The sequence below is a fragment of the Portunus trituberculatus genome, chromosome 40, assembly GCF_017591435.1.
Source record: "Portunus trituberculatus isolate SZX2019 chromosome 40, ASM1759143v1, whole genome shotgun sequence".
Lineage (NCBI taxonomy): Eukaryota > Metazoa > Arthropoda > Malacostraca > Decapoda > Portunidae > Portunus > Portunus trituberculatus.
In genome coordinates, this window is record NC_059294.1 from 21,349,975 (window position 1) to 21,369,974 (window position 20,000).

The 20,000-nt window shown below is 43.6% G+C and overlaps 1 protein-coding gene and 1 long non-coding RNA gene across 2 annotated transcripts in view; both read left to right on the forward strand.

Moving 5' to 3' along the window:
• LOC123516336 overlaps nucleotides 1–10,149 on the forward strand; it is a 34,861-nt gene extending 24,712 nt beyond the window's left edge. Inside the window, exon 2 of the long non-coding RNA XR_006678172.1 lies at nucleotides 10,002–10,149. This is a non-coding gene — a long non-coding RNA (uncharacterized LOC123516336). The remainder of the gene's footprint in view (nucleotides 1–10,001) is intronic.
• The window catches only part of LOC123516335 (uncharacterized protein CG43867-like), a 769,337-nt gene that overhangs the window by 441,913 nt on the left and 307,424 nt on the right, over nucleotides 1–20,000 (forward strand).

A 20,000-nucleotide genomic window follows, 5' to 3' on the forward strand; every position in this document is an offset into this window, starting at 1 on the left:
GTTCAGGAATTAGTAGTGGTTGACAGTTAGCTCATATGACAGTCCTCCTCCTCCTCCTCTTCCTCCTCCTCCTCCTCCTCCTCCTCCAAGACGCTCCACAAGACAGCTATGGTGACAAGAGAATTGTTTCATGTTCGTATTTTGAAATGCTATGGGTAATATTCGTATTCAGAATCACGTGTACTGTGTTCGAAGGCCACAGAGATAATTAAAAGGATTCTCAATTTCTTTTCCTAATTGACACAGAATCCTCATTGAACCATCATTACTGGCTGGAAATCTTTGAAAAAAACTCAATGATATCCTTCCTAAAACGCGCTGAAACGGTTGGGATGAAACGCTGAGACGTATCAAAATGTAGTTCTAACGTTATAGAAGTGCGGTAATGAATGTGGTCGAGGAAGTAGGAGTGGGGTTCAGTGAGGGAGTAGTGATAAATGGATACTCGACGCAGTGTCATGTGCGTTAGTAAAAACCTTGTGTTGAAGAGTCCGGTGATGGTGGAAAGAAGGGAATACATAAGGAAGGTGTGGAAGGAAGTGTACGATGTTACGAGACAGAGAGAGAGAGAGAGAGAGAGAGAGAGAGAGAGAGAGAGAGCATATTAAAGGTAGAGAAGAGAGGTGAGGGAGGGAGGGAGGGAGGAGTAGCTACAAAGCGGAGGAGAATAAGATGGAGGGAGATCCGAGGAGATTAAGGAGAACTATGCCGGAGAGATCTTGGGAGGGGATCTTAAGGGAGAGACGGAGGAGAGAGAGAGAGAGAGAGAGAGAGAGAGAGAGAGAGTGGGGGGGGGCTATCTTCTCTTCCGAAGGAGCATATTCTTTGAAGATTTGACAATAAGTCTTTTGAACGTTGTCATGAGAAAAAGCCGCAGAATTTCTCAAAGTAGGAATCCCACACGAACGAAATGATAAAAAAAAGGAGGAAATAATTAAGGAACAGAACTCCGGGTAAGAAGCAGTGAAGTTAGAACCAGGTAATGACATCCACGTGTCCAAGAAGGAAGGAAGGAAGGAAGGAGAAAATATGTTAAAGCTGTTAAAAGTGTACCTAAATTGTGAGGAGCTAAGAGAAGATTCACATTATTTCGCACACACACACACACACACACACACACACACACACACACACACACACACACACACACACACACACACACACACACACACACACACACACACTGGTTTCGTTATTATTTGCTTAGATATGTTTAAGACCGTGGGTGAAATGTGTGGTGTTTAGTGTTGGTAGTAGTAGTAGCAGTAGTAGAAGTAGTAGTAGTAGTAGTAGTAGTAGTAGTAGTAGTAGTGCCAGTCACACAAAAACAAGAAAAGAAAAAAAGTGCTGGAAATATTATAAACCAAAACGTCAATGTTGCAAAAAGTTCTGGAACATTGCAGCAGGCGGAGTAGTGTTACACGTGTCAATAAATGTTATGTGTTGTTGTTGTTATGGTAGTAGTTGTAGTAGTAGTAGTAGTAGTAGTAGTAGTAGTAGTAGTAGTAGTAGTAGTAGTAGTAGTGCCAGTCACACAAAAACAAGAAAAGAAAAAAAGTGCTGGAAATATTATAAACCAAAACGTCAATGTTGCAAAAAGTTCTCGAACATTGCAGCAGGCGGAGTAGTGTTACACGTGTCAATAAATGTTATGGGAAGTAAAGCGAGTCATTTACAAGGTTTACATAAGCGTCCACTGATAATAATGTCAGTTCTGGTGCATAGACGAGGCACACGAAAAAAATCACTTGATCTACTGCACTGAAAAGGATCAATGAAATTATACAAAATCTTTCTTTCCTTATCTTTTTCTCTTTCTTTTTATGTATTTCTGGCATTTCTTTCTTTAACTTACTTTAATTCTCTGTCTTTCTTTCTTTCCTTATTTGTGTTCATTTGTGTCTAACATCCTAGAATATATGTACTTATTGGAGAATGTCATGGTAATACTATAAATGATCTCATATAGCGGTGCATGTATACATAACAACACCTGTGACTTCATCAATACACCTCAGACTGTCATGGGACGTTTGGGAGCCGCGTCTGGTACTAGAGCGAGGTGTTTGAACTTGAGTAAACAGGAAGTACTAAAAGAGGCGTGTGTTTGAAGGCTGTAGGGCGTGGGAGTGTGAGGTGACGGCGGACTGACATAGGTATGGGCCGAGTGAGGTGCAGATTGAAGGGCGTGTAGATTAGTAAACGTGTAAGTTCAGTGTTCAGAAACGCTTTGCTCTCTCACTATGATTATTTTTCAAAGTTATAGAGATGATTAACTCTGTTCTCAAAAGTGTTCCTGCTGTTAATAATGAAGAAATCTTGATCGGTCACTAGGACCATAAAGAAAGCGCCGTTGAAAACACGTGTAATCTCAAGTAGAGCTTTTCCAATGTAGTAGAATTATGTCCCAGAAGAGTTTCAGAATATGGGCGTGGGTTAGGAGGCGTGGGAGGAGGAAGACGTATAGACTGAAACAAAAAGTGGGGAGTTGCAAAAACGTGTGTGAGACTTAAGGAAAAAAAGTGAACGAGCTTGAGAACATAGAAACTAACATAACCTTGAACTAGAACGAAATAGGACAAAAACATGAGGACTGGAATACATCGGAGGAGACGTGACAAGGCTGAGGCGACAGAGGTGAAACAGGAGACGTGGCACTAACGCGAGGCATCAGCTTGGCATCGCCGCGACAGAGGAAGACTTGACCGAACCAATTTTCCACTTGGGGGTAATTGGGTGTTTCCCGTAAGTGGCCTGTTTGTCGCCCCACGTGTTTGAGGACTGGGCGAGGTAGGACGGGGCGAGACTGGTTTGGGTGAGACAAGACGGGGCGGGGTTGGGAACAGAGGAGTGAGTGAAGGCAGACAGGTGTGGTGGGGAGATAGGGTGTGATTATTGACCCAAATTGGACCGTGGGTGAGTTGCAGGATAATGAAAATAAAAGAAAGAGAAAGTAATGGAAGATGCATTAACGTGTATGATAGATGGATGAGAGAGAGAGAGAGAGAGAGAGAGAGAGAGAGAGAGAGAGAGAGAGAGAGAGAGAGAGAGAGAGATTCACATTAACCAAACCAAAAAACTGAGAGAAAAGGAAATTATTAAACACATCAAACAAACATTATTAAAGACACAGAAACCGACAGCCTGCCAACCAGCCAACCAGACACCCAGCCAGACAGACAAACAGACAGACAACTAGCCAACCAGACACCCAGCCAGACAGACAAACAGACAGACAACTAGCCAACCAGACACCCACCCAGCCAGCCAGACAGAGAGACAAACAAACAGACAGACAGACAACACCTGCATTTCCTTTACGGGTCCTGATGAGATGAAGATACGTGTTAATGTCTCTTTTTCATTTATTCCTTCATTCCATTCGTTTTTACTACTCTTTGTTTTGTTATCACGCCGGGAGAGGGAGAGGGAAGAGGGAGAGGAGACAAAGAAGATATGCAATAATAATGTAAATAAGGAAGGACATGAACAAAAAAGGAGGAGGAAGAGTGAGAGATGCAAAAGTGTAGATAAAGAGAAGGAAGAGAACGAGTAGATTGAGGAGGAGTGAAATAAAAACAGAGAACGAAGATAAGGAAGAGCAAGAAGAGGAAGAGGTGAAGGAGATAATGGCAGAGTTAAGGGTCATTAAGATGTAGATAAAGGGGAGGAACAGTATAAGGAACTGAATGAAAAAGAAGATAAAAGAGGAACGTTGGTAGAAGATGAGGAAATGATAGAGAGAATGGATGTGGTGGAAGAAAAGGGAGGAAGGGGAAAAAAGTGGAGGAGGAGGAGGAGGAGAAAGAGGAAGAAGGGGAAAAAGAAGAAGAAGAGGAAGAGGAAGAGGAAAGGTTATATTGAGCTTCCTTATTTTGTATGGCTTAAATTCGAAGAAAGATTACTATGAAGGGGATGGAGAGAAGAAATAGTAGAGAGAGAGAGAGAGAGAGAGAGAGAGAGAGAGAGAGAGAGAGAGACCTATTTTAAGCGTTTGTAGTTCAGATAAGCAGAAAATAGGACAGCAGTGCACCATTCTCTCTCTCTCTCTCTCTCTCTCTCTCTCTCTCTCTCTCTTTTCCATGACCTCCATTCGATTTGCATTTATCTTACTCTTGCATATTCATGGTATTTATTATTTGCATTTGCTTTTCTCATTTCCATCCATTTATCATATTCGCCTCGCCCTCCTTTCTTCATCCCCTTCTCCTTCCTTCTTTCCATCTGTTTTTTTTTTTTTTCATTTTTTCTCTCTTTTTCTTCCTATTTCTTTGCTCTCCACATACATATCTTTCTTTTTTGATCTTTATCTCTCCTCCTCCTCCTCCTGCTCTTCCTTCTCCTCCTCGTCCTCCTCCTCCTCCTCCTCGATCTAGTCCTCGTCTTTGTCCTCGTCTTTGTCCTCTTCGTCTTCGTCCTCGTCCTCTTCCTCTTCCTCCTCCTCCTCCTCCTCCTCCTCCTCCTCCTCCTCCTCCTCCTCCTCCTTCTCCTTCTTCTCTTTCTCCTTCTCCTCCTCCTCCTCCTCCTCCTCCTCTTCCTCTTCCTCTTCTTCTTTTTTTTTTTTTCTTCTTCTTCTTCCTCCTCCTCTTCCTCTTCCTCCTCCTCCTCGTCATCCTCCTCCTCGTTCTCGTCCTCGTCTACCTCCTCCTCTTCCTCTTCGATCTCGTCCTCGTCCTCTTCGGTTTCCTCTTTCTCGTCCTCCTTCTCGTACTCCTCCTCGTCCTTCCCTTCCTCCCTTCATCCTCCTCGTCTTCGTCCTCCCCTCGTCCTCCTCCTCGTGCTCCTCCTCCTCCTCCTCCTCCTCCTCCTCCTCCTCCACCCCTTCCAACAATAAAGGTGGCACCAAAATTTCGCCAGAGTGACACAGCGCCTTTATGAGGGTACAAAAATTTGAATAAAGAAATTATAGGGTTAAAAAATTGTATTTGCTTCTGCCAGGGGAAAGAAAAAAATTGGGCTGAATTTCGAGATTTTTTTTTTTTTCAGTATTATTTGTGCTGTTTTTTTTCTCTCTCTCTTTTGTTGCTATTTTGTCTTATTAGTGAGTTTTCTTATTGCTCCTCTCTCTCTCTCTCTCTCTCTCTCTCTCTCTCTCTCTCTCTCTCTCTCTCTCTCTCTCTCTCTCTCTCTCTCTCTCTCTCTCTCTCTCTCTCTCTCTCTCTCTCTCTCTCTCTCTCTCTCTCTCATATTAACTAAAATATAAGCATCATCTCAACTTTTCTTCTTTGTGTCTTCTTTATTGTGTTTCCTCTAATCTTTTCCTTTCCTTATTTCTTGTCCTTCTCTTAGTCTTCCTTTTCCTTTGTGTGAGCAGTCAAATCCTTCGTTCCAATCCTTCATATTACGGGGGAAGACTGGCAGAGGAGAGCCTTTCCTTCAAACAGGTAACCTCATGATAAGCCACCAAGGGTTTGAATTGTATCTGATATTCCTCTGTTCCTTTGTTCTCCTCCTCCTTCTCCTTCTCTTCCTCCTTCTCCTTCTCCTCCTACTCCTCCTCCTCCTCCTCCTCCTTTTTCTTCTCCTTCTCCTTCTCCTTCTCCTTCTCCTCCTACTCCTCCTTGTCCTATTCCTTGTCCTTCTCCTTCTGTTTTTCCTCTTTCTCCTTCTCCTTCTCTTTCTTCTTCTTCTCCTCCTCCTCCTCCTCCTCCTCCTCCTCCTCCTCCTCCTCCTCCTCCTCCTCCTCCTCCTCCTCCTCCTCCTCCTCCTCCTCCTCCTCCTTTTCTTCTCCTTCTCCTCCTCCTCCTTCCTCCTCCTTCTCCTCCTCCTCCTCCTCCTCCTCCTCCTCCTCCTCCTCCTCCTTTATAGTACCCTTCATCTTTCTGCGCTATCCTATCTCTTCTGCAAATAGTGGTGTTTTTTTCTCTTTTTCCGAGGGACGCTCACCAAGGGCAACAAAACTAGAAGACAAAATAGTCCTTTGAAGAAAAAGGCCTGCTGAGAAAAATATGGACCACTGTTACTTGATAGTCTCCCGATGTCTATTACAATGCTGACTTTCTTTGTATTCCTTTGTATTCCTCCTTCTCCTCCCCCTCCTCCTCCGAGTCATCATCATAACCCTGCTCCTCTTCCTCATCCTTGTCTTCCTCTTCCTCCTTCCCTCTCCCGTTTCCTTCCTGCACCTCTGAGCACCAAGCCTCTCCAAACTTAACAGAATTTACCTGATGAGGGCTGCACCAGACGAGGCAGCGTGTCATCCGCCCAGTTTGTCATTCAGATGAGGGTGGGAGGCGGGGCTGCGGGTGGCTGGTGGTATTAGGGACGTGGGCCGGGGAGTAGGCGGTGTTGGTGAAAGGAGGGAGTGTAGTGGGTTAGGTAGTTTGGTGTAAGGCGTATATTGGTATGGTTGGTGAGATGGGAATTGGTAGGGTTTGAGTGGACGGGGTGGCTGTGATGTGGTTTGTGGTGGTATGAGTATATGGATTACATTATATGAATCGCTCCTGTGTCTCACCTCCACTACTTTCATAAGGCTCTAGTTGAAATGACACGCTTTCCTTTATGGCTGTCTATGGTTCTAGTGATAGGTTAACAAGATTTCTGCTTTATCAATAGGAGGCACATTCTTGAGACCTTGACTCTTCGTCTTTGTGGTGAGAGAGCAAAGAGTTCGTGAATACTGGCTTATGTCTACGTACGAGTTTGTATTATGAAAGGTGGGAAGGGAAGGTAGTGTTAGTATTGTGAGGAGGAGAGTGTAAATGACTGGTATAGTGGTGGCAACAGACAAACAGACAAATAGAGATTGGGAGATATAAAAACAAGCAGACAGATAGAGTCAGGAAGAGATAAAAACAAACAGACAGATAGATATTGGGAGAGATAGAAGCAAACAGACAGATAGAGACAGGAAAACATAAAAACAAAGAGACAGATTGGGATAGATAAAAAAAAAACAAGCAGACAAAGAGAGAGAGAGAGAGAGAGAGAGAGAGAGAGAGAGAGAGAGAGAGAGAGAGAGAGATTACTCGTAGTAGACATAAAAACAAACAGACAGAACAATCATTTACCATAAAACTTACAAAACATTACTTATTTTCCTCTGATAATGCAACCTTTTTCTGCCTTTCTTCCTCGTTTCATTTCTCGACCTCTTCCTCCCTCATTCCACGTCAAGAAAAGAGAGGAGGGAAAGTAAAAGGCGGAAAAGTACCCTCCTCTAAGAAAAAAAGAATATCACCCATCAGCCCTCCCGCACCCTTTCTCCTCCACTCCGAGCGTTATAGAATGAAAGACGGGTGATTGTTGTCTTATATTTGCGGTAGAGGAGGAAGAGGAGGAGGAGGAGGAGAGACGTCATATGTGGCAGGGAGGATATAGAGAGGTAGACGGTGAATGGGATAGCATAGGTAAGTGAATGAGGGAGAGACGGTGGAAGTGAGAGTCATTGGTGGCAGGACATGTGTGGAGAAGATTTGCCTATTGGGTTTCAAAGGGAACAGTTTGAGGCTGGAAAATATAAAGGAAGTGGATTTAACCTGTTATTTTTCTTTATTGTTTTTTGTTTGTCGTTTGAAGTATACAAGTTTATAATGTTTTTCTCACTTCTTTTCGTAATACTTTCTATATTATTTTTTGCCACGAATTTTTCTATTACAATATTTACGTTTCTCTTCTCCGTCTATATACAGTTACTTTGATTCACCTTTTGCAGTTTTCAGCCTTTGCTTTAGTATTAGATTTCTTCCTCCTCGCTTTTTTTTTTTTTACTTTTCTTATCCACATGTTTGTTATCTATTATTTCATCTATTTTTTTTTATCTTTATACTCTTCATATCGTCATCCTCGCCATTGCTAGCTATTTTTCACCTCTTTCGTCAGATCGGCACAAAATCTTCATAGAAATAAAAGTAAAATTTATGACGTATGGAATTGAGTCGAGATGCAGACACCGACTTGGATTCCTCTCTCAGACAAAGGATTGAATTCCATGTTTGCGGCATCAAGAAGATCTAATGCGTCTCTGTATGGCATCCAATCTCTTTCCGCGAACGACTTAGGTTTTGAAGAGAGCTCGCTGGGGGAAGAGGCAGCAGAGGAAAAGCGAAGGAAGGATAAAGAAAACGCGGGATTAGTCAAGAGCAACATGAAAGGAGAGGAACGAAGGAGGAGGAAGAGAGTAAAGGTGTGGTATTAGGTGTGAAGGTATTAATTAGATTGGGATAAGGAAAAAAAATCATATTGTGTGGGATTAGAGAATAATATATGATCATTGATACTTTTTAACTAATAATGACGCACAAAAAAAAATCACCAAAACTAAACCAAACCAAAAACATTTTCAATCCTGTATACTAAAAGACACAAACCCAAACTTTTTTTTTCAAAATCTACAAATTGCAATGCAGCAAAAGTTTGGTACCATATATTTTTTTCACTAAATGCAAAGAATTTTTATACACACGCCGAGGTATCATAACTTTTTGTTGTTGTTATTATTATTATTATTATTATTATTATTATATTATTATTATTATTATTAGTACTAGTATTAGGTTATTATTTATTATTATTATTGCTATTATTGTTATTATTTTTATCATTATTATTATTATCATTTAATATTACTATTTTTATCGTCATTATTATGGATACATTTTTTTTCATAATTATTACTGTCTCTCATGAACATATTCGGATACATATAAGAGGCCTTGATGGTTTACTACATGTTTTGAGCGAAACTTCCATCTTATTCTCCCTTGGGAAGTGAATTACGAACACCAAATGATTTTAAAATACTTAAAAAGAATTAACGCCAGTATCATTGAATAGAGTTTTGCCCCCCCCCCCTTTTTTTTTACTGCACAATTGGCTAAAACTTCTAAATATGGAAACTGGTGTGAAAAAAAAAAGTATATGACAAGGAAGAAATAAAAAGCATACTCTTTCTTTTATTGGTCAAACTGGTATAGTGAGGAAAGCGTAATACGTGGCGTGAAGTGCAAAGGAACAAGAGAGAAAGAGCAGCAGAGCAGTCAGTGGTGGTATTGTTTTCCTTTGTGTGAGGCTGGAAGTGCAACTCGTGCTCTTGGTTAGCTCGTTGATTTAGTCACCGCGATGAAGGAAGAGGAAAGTAACCTGATTATGAGCTTGATCCTTACTTTATGATGGGATGTGTGGGTGATGATACACACACACACACACACACACACACACACACACACACACACACACACACACACACACACACATACACACACACACACACTTCCCCCTTGCTGGACGCATTCTGGGTGCTTTGTTCTACTCTGGGCACGTGTGGGCAAGTGAAGGGAATTGGAAGGAAAGGAAGGAAAGGGAAGAGCATGACAGGCACCACTATTACTCGCCTTTTAAAGCTCTTCCGCTCATTTCCTCCCTCCATAAAAGTCTCCGGCGAAGTGATAAATTTGGTGATAATTGGAATTTTTATGGCTATCGTGTTGCAAAGGAAATTCGATGCTGTTTTAATGGTAATCATATTACAACTTTCAACGGCGGTAGCTATGTGTGTGTGTGTGTGTGTGTGTGTGTGTGTGTGTGTGTGTGTGTGTGTGTGTGTGTGTGTTTGCAATATAAAAATTACTACTATTAGTATCCGGTTTATTTTAGCAAAACCTATTTTCACCACGACAAATATGAACGCGTTTTCCATATAAAAATGTGTTTTTCGTGTACCATTCATTTCCAGTTATGTTTATTCATTAATGTGAGTGTTCGATGATGTGTGTGTGTGTGTGTGTGTGTGTGTGTGTGTGTGTGTGTGTGTGTGTGTGTGTGTGTGTGTGGGGGGTTAAGTGTGTAGTATTCTTTGTTCCGTCGTTGCTGTATTGATGGTGTTAATCACAAGAGACATAAGAAAACCATTATCGAGATTATTAATCAAACCGGTTTTTGTCGTGATTCATCCTCATCAACACATTTCGTCAATCAGTAAAGCCTTGCAACAACACCATTATCACCACCACTGTCATGTTCACCGCCTTCCATACCTACTTATCGTCTCCTCCCTACAGGAAAATCATGCTAAACTCGTTGCTATCCATTTAGTGAGAGCGTGACGGACATCAACGAAATAGTGTGCACTGCAAGTATTAGCGATGGTGTGAAGGTGTAGATCAGTGTTACGAGGATGACTTGAGTGTGAACCTTTAATATCGTGAAGAAAAAAGTGTTTGAAGTGTGTATTCAGAGTGAAGTGTGACGCATCATAGGGGATCAAAACCTATATCCCTGATCATCGGATCCTCGCCACACCCAGGCATGGGGTTACGAGGATGTGAGCCACTCGGCAATTTGTAGAAGCCAGAAGACCTAGTGAGATCCTAAGCTTGGGTCTCACAGCGCTTCCCTCTAAGACCTTCATACTTCGGTCATGTCTCAGCACACAGTAGGCACCATGGAGAGCGGCGTGTACGACAACATCAGCTGCGTGCAGGAGCTGGCTATCAAGGTAAGAACGCCAGGTCTCGTTAGTAGTAAGTAACGTGAGTCTCCATCGGCCTCCTCTCGTCTGTTACAAAGGGGGAGACACCTGCCTTGTTAGCTACAGGTAATTAGAGCTCAACAGTCTCTCGCTTCCTGCCTCCTCTGTGCAGTAAAGGCTCCGGTGACTCACTGTTCGGTTTGTTATTTATTATTAATTTGAATGTATCTTTATTTTTTGTACAATGGTGGAGATTTTAACAAGCTTAGTGGAATATTTAATTAGTGCACGTATGTTTCCCATTTAGGTGAGTGAGTTTTATGAGTGTGGAAAGTAAATGTTTAGCGTTGTGAAGTGTTTTGCTGGTGTTAACAAGGGTTATGTTTAGTGTTTCAGTGTGTGTGTGTGTGTGTGTGTGTGTGTGCTTACGAGTAGATAGTTTTGCTTCGTTAAATTCTGTAAAAGTATATTTATAGTATTTTCGTATGTTATGCATATATTTTTAGTCCCTTTTAATACTACGAGTAATTCAAGTAATGTTCCTCACTGGCTGCTCTTCTATCTGTTTGTCTGTCTATATGTATGGGTATATTTCTGTCAGTCTGTATATTTGTCTGTCAGTCTCTCACACTCTCTCTCTCTCTCTCTCTCTCTCTCTCTCTCTCTCTCTCTCTCTCTCTCTCTCTCTCTCTCTCTCTCTCTCTCTCTCTCTCTCCAAAAGAGGGGAAATTCCATAAAATCTACAGTTCCTCTTTTCAACTCATCGGTGGAATCCCGAGGCGGTTCATCTCCCTCCTTCCTCCCATCATTTCCTTCCTCCGCCTCCTCTCCTTCTCTCCCTACTTGAAACACCTTCCCTCCTCCTCTCCTCGTTTTCCTCTTCCGTACTTCCCCCTTAAAATATCCTCCTCTTTTCCCTTCTCTTTACTTCTCTCCCGTGTCTGCTCTCTTCCCTCTTCTCCTCTCTGTTTTCCTGCTTATCTTCTTCTTTTCGTTTCCTCGTTCTTCTTCTTCTCCTCCTCCTCCTCGTCTTCGTCCTAGTCCTCGTCCTACTGCTCGTCGTCGTCGTCGTCGTCCTCCTCCTCCTCCTCCTCCTCCTCCTCCTCCTCCTCCTCCTCCTCCTCCTCCTCCTCCTCCTCTTTTATTATTATTACTCCTACCTTCTTTGCCTCCTACACCTTCCCTTCCTGTTACTAGTTTTTCGTGCTTTTCAATGTAAGTTCTCCTTTTGGCATTTTATTCTCTAGGCGACGCTAATCAAAGTGTATATCTAATTTTCATGCTTTTTATTACAAACATGTCCTTTTAACATTTGGTTCTCTGAGATACCTGCAGTGGTAACGTAATCACACTGACAACCTTGTTAGGCCCAGTATGGCTGTTGTTCTCTGTTATTTCCTTTTATTCCTTTCTTTGTAGTAGATAGTCTCCACAAACAGCCTAGTAAGGACCTAAGTGTCTGTTGCTGTTTGTTTTCCTTTGTATTCCTTTGTATTCTTCCTCCACTTCCTCCTCCTTTTCCTTTTTCTCTTTATTCTCCTTCTCCTTCTTCTCTTCTTTCTTCTGTTCCTCCTCCTCCTGCTTCTGCTCCTGCTACTGCTCTTCTTCCTCCTGCTCTTGCTCTTGTCCTGCTCTTGCTCCTGCTCCTGCTCCTCCTTCTGTTCCTGCTCCTCCTCCTCCTCCTCCTCCTCCTCCTCCTCCTCCTCCTCCTCCTCCTCATCCTCCTCCTCCTCCTCATCCTCATCCGCCTCCTCCTCTTCTTCGCTCTCATCAGGTGGACTGGAAGTATCTGGATCCTTTTTAAGCCGATCCGATTCAACGTTGAGTCTTAGGTGCTGATACTACTTCTACTACTACTACTACTACTACAGCTACTACTACTACTACTACTACTACTACTACTACTACTACTACTACTACTACTACTACTACTACTACTACTACTACTACTACTACTACTACTAATGCACTCTTCTCCTCCTCCTCCTCCTCCTCCTAATATAACTATTATTGCTACTTTTGAACCATCCTTACTACCATTAATAATAGCATTACTACTGTTACCAAGACCTTACGTACTACTACTACTACTACTACTACTACTACTACTTTTATCTATTGTCATCTTGCAGCAATCTCCAGAAGTCACATTTTGCTTCCCTGCACATGAATGGAGACCAGAGGAGGAGGAGGAGGAGGAGGAGGAGGAGGAGGAGGCTACGTTTCTGGCTCTTCCAATCTCAATAGCTCAGACATTTTAGAAGAGTGAGTGGCTGCCTGGGTAAAGGGAGGGGAGAAGAAGGGGAAGGAGAGTGGGGAAAAGATAGGGAGATAGAAGGGAGGGAGGTGGAATGATGGAGAGAGAGAGAGAGAGAGAGAGAGAGAGAGAGAGAGAGAGGGAGACGGGGGTATTTGGGGTTGTGTTTCAAAAATTTCCCCGCTATTCATCTTCGTGATCTTCAGGAGAACCGCCAATGTCTCTTTATCAATATCCGTCCATCTCAATAAATCCACGACTCGCCTTCCTCCTATCCATCTGTCTGTCCATCCGCTCCTCCATCCATCTCACTCCCGAGGCACGAGGAGAGAGAGAGAGAGAGAGAGAGAGAGAGAGAGAGAGAGGCAAGGTACACACGAGGAGGGAGTAAAGAAACAAGGCAAGTAAGAGAGACAGTAATAATATTTTCGGTGCTTCATTCTGCCCCAGCGGGAAATTAAGAAGGCGGGGTTATTTTGGCTTAACTCTCTCTCTCTCTCTCTCTCTCTCTCTCTCTCTCTCTCTCTCTCTCTCTCTCTCTCTCTCTCTCTCTCTCTCTCTCTCTCTCTCTCTCTCTCTCTCTCTCTCTCTCTCTCTCTCTCTCTCTCTCTCTCTCTCTCTCTCTCTCTCTCTCCCTGATCACTGTCTTGCAGAATATAAAGGTCAGTATTCATTCACACAGTCACCACAGCGCTATCTTTGAGGTGTTGGCTTGTTGATGGTGATGATGGTGATGTTGGTGGTGGTGATGGTGGTGATGGCGTGGCTGCCTTACAATGGGGTGTGGAAAACATACTGCCGAGGCTGAGAGAGGGGGAGAGAGATGGAAGAGGAGGCACAGAGAGAGAGAGAGAGAGAGAGAGAGAGAGAGAGAGAGAGAGAGAGAGAGAGGGGAAGGGAGTGGATGGGCAGGGATATTTGGAGCGAGGGGGCCAGTGGTGGTTGATGTGGACAGAATATTAACATAGAAATGTAGATCTCTCGACAAATACGCTGGAATTTACATAAACAGATACTTTACCCTAAACTTGCCCGACATCTGGTGAGCTGGTGGTGGTGGTGGTGGTGGTGGTGGTGAGGGAGTTGGAAGAGTTGTGTTTGAATGACTGTGGTTATCAAATACTCTTAATAATACGGATTGAAACATGTAATTATTAATGTAATGAGAGAGAGAGAGAGAGAGAGAGAGAGAGAGAGAGAGAGAGAGAGAGAGAGAGAGAGAGAGAGAGAGAGAGAGAGAGAGAGAGAGAGAGCGCTGACCCCCATCTTCCCTACATGACCACCATCCATTACATCTCCCATACTCACCTTCACAGACCCGCGGGTACACAGGTAGACTACTCAGGTGTAACGAGAGGAGCGAGCGTGTGACGTGCCCCTCGTCCCTCTGGGTGTTGCGGGGATGGGGGCGGCGCTGGAGGGGAGCGTGTGTGAAAGTCTGACGCTGCGTGCTGAAGGTGTTACTTTAGGTATTGCTGAGTGTATGTGCTGATTTTATTTTGCTGTCATGTATTTTGACCTTGAAAATACAAAGTGTCGTGTATATTTTGTAGTGTGCATTCAGGTGTTGGTAAAATGTAGCATAAATTTACCATAATTATGAGTGTATCTTATAAGGCCAGCTAGGATTAGGTGTAGCTTGTACTCGACAGGAAATAAGATTGAGACATTGTACATGCTTAGTGTGGGAAGTGTAACCTGTTCGTGGGCGGCGTGTGTAGTGGAGTGTGTGGTATCTGTGGGCGGGAGTTGGGCTTATGACAAGTGCGGCAAGGCTCAGGACGGCTCATAAGGTGCTATTTGTAGGCGAGAGGAAGGGAGGTAACAGCTGGTGGTCAGTGCGTGGTTTATGCCGAAGTAGGAAGGGAAGGTTGGAGGAAAGGAACGGGAAAGAGAGAAAGAAAGACGCAAAAGGAGTAGGGAGGGAGGGATGGAGGAAAGACTGGTAGTGAAATGAAAGGAGGGATGAAGGAAAACTCGAAATATTATGTGTGTAAAGAAAGTATGAAAGGATCTAATTCTGGATTCACTCCCTCCCGTTTTCATTTTCGTTCCGGTTTTATGGCGAAAAATAGAAAAAAATCCGCGTGTTCTCTGCTGAGCGCCAGTGTGTCTTCTTTTTTCATTTTTTGGTTTAATTATATTTTGCTCTTGCTTTTCTTCACTCCCTTGAAAGATAATGAGAGGAAAATGCTCTCACCCCCCTCTCTCTCTCTCTCTCTCTCTCTCTCTCTCTCTCTCTCTCTCTCTCTCTCTCGCTCTCGCTCTCACAAACACATCCCGGCTTGTAATTTTTTTCCTCCCAGGCATTAGCGCCACTGTGGCATAATTCCTCACTTTGGATGCTGCTGGAGGAGAGGAGGGGACGCCGCCCTGCCGCCCGCCACGCTGGGAAACGTTGTGAGAGAGGGAGACGTTTTTTGAGGCGACTACAGGAAGGCTGAGATGAAACGTTTTGTTGCTAATGGCTGGCTGTTTACTGTGTGTGTGTGTGTGTGTGTGTGTGTGTGTGTGTGTGTGTGTGTGTGTGTGTGTGTGTGTGTGTATTTTTTCGTGTGTGTTGAATGGAAGGAATATTCGTAAATGGCCACGGTAATGCGTCTCTCTCTCTCTCTCTCTCTCTCTCTCTCTCTCTCTCTCTCTCTCTCTCTCTCTCTCTCTCTCTCTCTCTCTCTCTCTCTCTCTCTCTCTCTCTCTCTCTCTCTCTCTCTCTCTCTCGTACTAAAATTCCTCACTGATTTCCTAACCACTTTTACCCTTCGCTTCAGTTCTTCCTCTTTACAACTCAACTCTACGCCTCCTTCTTTACCCTAACCTTGTCTTCCCTTCCTTTCCCCTTTCCTTCCCTTCCTCCCCTTCATTCCAGTAATTCCTATCCTCACGGCCTCTCCAAGGAGTACTTTTGGCCAGCGGTGTCAGGACATACCAAGAAACGGGTCTCAAAAGAACGGGAGAGGATGGCAGAAGTGTTTCCGAGGCCTCACTGCGGAACTAAAGAGGATTTGCTTCGTCGCTCTTCCTCCCTCTCCTGAGATCAAACTTTAATCACAGAACGTGGCCTTAACTATTTTTCATCCCTCTTCTTCGGGTGTGGCTGAGAGGGGCGGGGCTGAGGCTATATATTAGGTGTGGAAGAGACGTGAATGATGGGTAATGTGAGGAAGAGGAGAAGGAGGAGGAGGAAGAGGAGGAGCGTCATTGAGGGAGGGAAGGAGGGTGTTTGTGATGTATTAGCTGTAATGGGTGGTGAAGGGTGATGGATGTGCAGAAGGGGAAGGTTTATCTAGGAGAGTGAGTGCACATGCTGGTAGACAGACTGTTAGTGCTCATCCTTGTTAACGTGTGGAAAAAATATGAAGTGATTGAAAGGAAGGAAGGGAAAAATACAGCCCCATAAAATGTTAGTGTCAGATATGAAATAAGTGTAAGCGAAGACTGAATATTTTTGTAGATTGAACGCTCGGTATTTTGAAGTCCCGAAAAAAAAAAGTAGAAACAAAGAACAAGAGAGAGAGAGAAAAAGAGAGGAAAATTCTAAAGATAGTACATCAAAGGTTCAGTTTTCGCTAAAAGTACGAAAGAAAAGTACAAAGAAGAAAAAAATATAAAAACGTTGCAGTGTTGAGTGGCTATTCTCCCTCACCCTCTTTCCTCCTCTCCTCCCTCTTACCTCCGTCCCCTGGGTCACCTGCCTGCCTCCCACCCTCCACCGCTCACCGCCTCGGCTCATTACCGCTCACCTGTTGAGATAAAGAGGCTGCCACCCCCACCGTGCTTAAAGGTGTGTCGGTGTTTTTGTAAGTTTTTTTGGCGTGGAAGTGAGAAGGGGAAAGGTGTGGCGGGGCGAGCTGAATTTGGAAGGGATGGGGGTGCGGTGAGGACTGGAGTATAAAGTGTGGATGTCTAGTGATGTGTGGTGGGGACGGGTAGTGTGGTATAAAGAGAAACTGTGGTGGATGGAAGGGTGGAGTAAAAGATAGGAACAGAGGAGTATGACTGGTAGCGTGGAGAGAAAGAAAGGGAGTGTTCGTGGAGTGTGTGAGTGTGTGTGTGTGTGTGTAGATGGTGGAGGGATGATATGAGTGTTGTGAAAATGATATTGGGTGTAATACGTAATGTTATTGAAGATGAAGTGTGTGGAGTAAGTGAAAGAGATGCAGTGGAAGTAGTGATCGAGTTTGTAATGGAAAGAGCTGGAATGATTGTGATGAATAGTGTGGTTGGAGAAATGAAAGGAGTAATAGTAGGAGAGAGTGTGGTAGATGGGAGACAGTTTGAATAATTGCGGCATGAGGGAAGATGTTTGATTGAGCAATGAAGGAATGTGGTTAGGGGACAGATAGAGTGAACATGACAGAGTATTGCTGCAATGGAAATAGAGAGGTAATATGAAAGAAAATGAACTGTGGCTGGACGTGGAGTAGGAATGACAGTTTGTGGAATGAGTAAGCGTGGCAGGAAGTGGAATGAGTGTACTTGACAGATTACATAGATATTTCTGCGATGAAAGGAGAGATGTAGTAGGAAATATAGTGAGGGTGGCAGCTGGTGGAATGAGTAAGTGTGGGTGGAAGTGCAGAGTGGAATGAGTGGCAGGGCGGCGGCAGGGGCGGCGAGGCTTGGTGTAACAGGAGGGCGAGGGAGACATGTGATGAGTGAAATTGTGTTTGACTTGATTTCACTTTTTCGCACCGAACTTTGCCACCACTGCCGCTGTCACTGCCACTGCCACCAGCTCCCCCTCCCCTCCTCTCCCCCTGCCGTCCTTCCATTACCCAAGCTCACCCCTTCTCCCATCAGCTTTCCCCTCAACCTTTCACCACTAGCTCCCTCCCTCCCTCACCTCCTCTTAACTTCATAACCCATTACTCACGCGCCACCCTCACATCCACTCACACATCACGCTCTCCCCTCACTCCTGATATCCTCTCCCATCCACATCCTGCCCAAAACGCACAATATTTTCCTCCCCTGCCTTCCCTTTTCCTGTTTAGTCTCTGCTCCTTCCTCCGCTCCCCTTTAGTCAGTCTTTGCAACGCTGTTCTTTAAAGTTATCGATACCAATCCACCCACATGTTTCTGAAGCTCCACCACCACCACCACCACCGCTGCCGCCACCACAAACAGCTTATTACAGGATGCCATGCACAGGGCGGTCGACTAATGTCCCTTCTATTGATCTGGCCGCGGTAGTGCTGGTGGTGGTGGTGTTGGTGTTGGTGTTGGTGTATGTAGATACTAGGTAGGCAGGATTATTTCGTATTTCATAACTGTTAACTCCAAAGTGATGGTGATACTGATGATAAATAACGGTAATGACGATGGTAATGATGATGATGATGATAACAGTAATACAGTGAAGCATCGTTATCACTAAAAGCCTCCCAATCATAAAAGCTTCAATAACTATAGCACTCGTAATAAAAATGGGACGCTGAGTGAGAAGCAAACACATTCCAACAGAGGCTGGGCGTGGGAGGACATTCCGGGAGCCATTATTTCACCATTTATCCAATTGCCATTTATTCACCAATTCGCTTCATTCGCATCAAATTCTAAACACTGGACCTGCTGCCCCATGTATACAAGTTAATAGGGAATGACTGGTGGTTGGCTTCCCCCTTTACTGTGCTATACATCATTCACTCCTCTCAGTGTATTAATATAAATCACATTCACTCAATTTTGCTCATAGACTGATTTTTTTTTATTTATTTATTTTATTATATAAGAGGGAGAACTACCAAGGACTAAAGAAAAAACTATATTAGATAAAAAAAAAAAGGTCACTGGAATTTGTGAAGTAGATTTTTTAGTTATTTTTTTTTACAGTGATAAGATATTTCTAGTAATAGCCTGAGTGATAGGAACGGATGAATAAAATGTCTTTGGTTATCAGGAAGTAGTGCAGAGTGTTTTGTTAGTGAGTTTGATGGGTAAAAGTGGAGTTTATTAAAGTGAGGTTCTGAAGGCAGTGGAGCGAGGAGGAGAGGCAGGAAAAAAAATGTGTTGGAAGCTAACTGTAACAGAGGCACATGAGAGAAGGTGTTGTGTTGTGTTGGAGGGTGTTACGTTCTCTCTCTCTCTCTCTCTCTCTCTCTCTCTCTCTCTCTCTCTCTCTCTCTCTCTCTCTCTCTCTCTCTCTCTCTCTCTCTCTCTCTCTCTCTCTCTCTCTCTCTCTCTCTCTCTCTCGTCAAGTTCCCCACCTGACAACTTGGTTCCTTTAGTCCTGAGTCAATTTCTTTAACTTGAAGAGAATCAGGTTTTGTCATTTTAACTTTCAAGAACATTCTCTTTCCCGGAGTTTTACGTTGTAGCCCTCAAGTTTCCATCCCACTGTTGCCTATCTCATGTTTCTGTCTTTACATCTTTTTGTGTGTTCTCTCTCTCTCTCTCTCTCTCTCTCTCTCTCTCTCTCTCTCTCTCTCTCTCTCTCTCTCTCTCTCTCTCTCTCTCTCTCTCTCTCTCTCTCTCTCTCTCTTAACATCTACTTATTCTTTGCCATCGTCTTCTTTTATTTTCTTTCTATATTCCCTTTTGGTTCCTGTTTTTACTCCTTTTTTTTCCTTGTTATCTTCATTTTATTCTCGCTCCTTATTTTCCGCTTTCCTCTCCTCCCGTATTCTTTTCCTCTTTTTCTCTATTTTGTCAAGATCATTTTTTGTTGTAGTTCATTTTTCTTTTCTACGTTCATATTGTTTTCTTATTTATTTCTTATTCACCCTTTCCATTTTCCTCTATTTTCTGTCCTTTCTGCATTGTCTTCACCTGTTTCCATCCTCCTCTTCTCTTTGCTATCTTCACCTCATTCTCCTTCTCCTTATCTCTTACTCACTCACATACATTTCCCATATTCCCTCCTGGTTCTACACTTCATCCCTGCTCTATCTACATTTATCCTTTTAACCTTCCCCCTTATTCCTCTTTCCTTACTTCCACCCTCTTCGTCCTCATTCTCTTTCCCTCTCCCACTCCTAAAACTTTCTCACCCACTTTCTCTCTCTGTCTCTCTCTTTTCCCCTTTCCTTTACTCTCACTTCCGCTTACACCCTTTGCGCCCTTTGTCCTCGGCCAGCGTCACCCTTACTTAGCATTTATCATCAGTGCCGCGCCCTCAGAACCTTCCCTATGTGATTATCTTATTATCAAATTATAGATGGAGGAATTTGTAACGACGACAGAATTATCACAGGTAAGCACGCAAAGCACCTTCGCTCTGCAACTTCACCCCTCTCTCGCTCTCTGTCTCCGTCTGGTCTGCCTAAATCACCATCAGTATTGACACAGCTGATGGATATGTGCTTTATTGTCTTCAGTGTCTTATTGATCTTG